General features: G+C 49.2%; 1 non-coding gene across 1 annotated transcript; it reads right to left on the minus strand.

Moving 5' to 3' along the window:
* Positions 1-1,979: 1,979 nt before the first annotated feature.
* On the minus strand, positions 1,980-2,111 carry LOC127186064 (small nucleolar RNA SNORA17). Its single transcript, XR_007830316.1, has one exon. It is a non-coding gene; the product is annotated as a small nucleolar RNA SNORA17 (small nucleolar RNA).
* Between the last annotated feature and the right edge of the window lie 827 nt (positions 2,112-2,938).

Here is a 2,938-nt window from a genome sequence, read left to right on the forward strand (position 1 = left end):
AGTTTTTAAGGCTGAGTCTGACATTATGGCATTGGCTGGTCTATTTTATTTTTTTAATTTTATTTTTTATTATAATTTATTCAGATTACATCCTGATTGTTATCCCCTCACTTGTATCTTCCCGTTCCCCCTCCCTCCCTCTTTTAGCCTATTCCCCTCCCCTAGGCCTGTGACAGGAGGGGACCTCTTCCCCCATCATATGACCACAGCCTATTCATTCTTTGTGAATTTCACATTATGTACCCCATCCTCCTCATGTCCGCTTCCCTGCATACCCACCCTCCACCCTTGCAACCTCCCCCATGATGGAGAAAAGAAATCTTATTGTGTAAGCTGTAGTGTGTCACAGTGTGACCCCCCTTTGTCCACATTTGTTTGCTTACAGATGTTCAGTGCAAGGACTTGTTGGTCTGGTGCAAGGTCTCTGGCTTTTTCTACAGTATCAATATAGGAATCTCACTGGGACTCCTCTCAGATATCCTGCTATTGCCCTATGCCATGGAGATTCTATAGTTTTGGATCTGTAGGGGCAGCCAGTTCATACTCTCCAGCAGTTCATGGGCCAACTCAAAACCCTGGATCTGGACCTGAGAGGTATTTGAGTTGGCCAGCCTGCAGGTTTTCCTGGTATCACACCCCAGGGCTAGCTTACCAGCAACCCCTGCAACGAGAGCCAGTTCTACCCTGCTACCTAGGCAAGGCACAGGGCCCACTCTCCCCAGTGTTGCAGTTGGTGAGGTACATGGCAGTCCTCCCACTCTCATGACCCCGGGACTAGCTTTCCCACCTGCCATAGATGGCAAGGGATGAAGGAGGGGAGAAAAGCATCTCTCTCTCATTCAGGCCACTGCCCAGAAGATAAGAGGCAGGGCCTGCTCTCCTGTGATTATACTTCTCAGGGCTGGCTCACCTGCAACCCCTATATCCAGGGCCAGCTCTCCTGCCTGCTGTAGGTGGCAAGGAGTCAAGGTAGGGAAGGGCATCTCAACCTTACCCATGCTGTCACACAGCAGATAAGTTGTGGAGCCAGCTCTCCCATGCCCAAGTCCTTAGTGTTGGCTACCCCGCGCCCCTACCATAAGAGTCAGCTCTACTGTGCTGCCCAAGTGAAATACACGGCCCATTCTCCTGACTGCTGCAGCTGGTGAGGGTCAGGAATATCTCTCCTGCTCTCATGACTCCCAGGCCACTCTCTCATCTACAGCAGGTGGTGAAGGGTAGGGGACAAGGAGGGTATCTCTCCCTCATCCGCACTGACACATGGGAGATGAATGGTAGGTCCAGCTCTCCCATCCAGGTATCCTCAGAGCCTGCTCACCTGCAATTCCTGCAATGTGCAGGGCTCCCTCTCCTAAGTACTGCAGCTGGCTAGAGGTGGGGTCAACTTTCCTGCTATCACGCCCCTAGGGCTAGCTCTCCCACCCAGCCTAGGTCAGAAGTGGTGAAAGCTCTGTACAGCCCTTGCTCAGACATCAGTATGTTCCCAGGCAGCAGTCCAGACCAGGGACAGCTGTGTAACCTTTGGTGGTAACAGACCGCCCCCACTGCTGCAGGGCCAGGAACCCATAAATGTGTGGCCCCCAGAGGCAGCACAGACCAGGACCCCACCATGGTCCCAGGTGGCATCACTGGGTACTCACATCAGGCGGTTCCTCACTACCCTCAAGGCCCCCGTCTGCCTCTCTTCATTGTGCCCACATCCTTCTGTGTCTCTTTCTCTTCCATTTCTCCACCACTTACTTGCTCCTCTTTAGTGGCACCCGGGGTCTCTGAGTGTCTAGGGTCAGCTCAGGAGTCATCTCAGGTGTGCTGTGCCCCCACTGGAGCATTATGGCACCGGGCAGGGGTCATCTTGGTCATGGTCTGTCCCCCTCCCAAAGATCTGCGCAGCACTGGACTGGTGATCATCTCAGGCTAGCTCCCTATTTGGGCGCCATAACACTGGTCAGAAGGTTGGCTCAGACTGGCTGTTTTCAGGGAATGTTAGGCTACTAAGCATTCAGATGTTCACTGGTCAGAACACTAAGCATGGACATGGCATCTCTCCTCTCTGCCACCTACTGATGTACATGTGACACAGCAACCACACCTGTAATGCCTCTAGGGGTTAAAAGTGTTTTAGTACTGGTTTATTTGTGTGTGTGTGTGTGTGTGTGTGTGTGTGTGTGTGTGTGCCTACATTCATACATGTGTTCCTTGTGTTTATGAAGTCCATAAAAGGATATCATATGTTATATAACTGGGGCTATATATGGTTGTGAGCTGCCATGTGGTTGTTCAGAAGTGCTCTTAATGACTGAACCATCTTTTCAGCCAGAGTGTCTTTATTTTTTTTTTTTATCTTTAATCCATTTGAGAAAAGGTTTCATGGAGTCCTACCTGGCTTTGAACTTAGTCTGTAGTTGAAAATGATGTTGAACTCTTTCTCCTGCTTCTACCTTCCGAGTGCTGAGATTACAGTCACGTGTCACCATGTCCAACCAGGCAGCTTTTGACAAACTCATGCCAACACATTTCAATGAGGATGAAGTACATGCTCAACAAATGCTGCCCAGACAACTGGAGACCCATATGGAAAAAGAATAGTTGGACCTTCATCTCCCACAATATGCAAACTTTGATTTAAAATGGATGAAAGACAGAGATGTTCAAACTCAAACTAGAAAACCTCCAAAATTCTGACTCTATGAATGGATTCTCTGATAGGACTCTAAAAAGTTGAGCAGCAACAACAACACAATAGATAAATTCGACTTCAACATTGCAAACTTATGAGACTCACAAGAAATGTTAACATAAAAAGAACATAGAGTGTAGAATTGTGCCTTTAATCCAAGTACTTATGAAGCAGAGCTAGGGGCAGGGGCAGGGGCAAAGATGCAAGGGAAGGGGTGGAGATGCAGAGGCAGGGGATAGGGTAAGGGGTAGGGACAGTGGT

Source organism: Acomys russatus, chromosome X (assembly GCF_903995435.1).
Source record: "Acomys russatus chromosome X, mAcoRus1.1, whole genome shotgun sequence".
Lineage (NCBI taxonomy): Eukaryota > Metazoa > Chordata > Mammalia > Rodentia > Muridae > Acomys > Acomys russatus.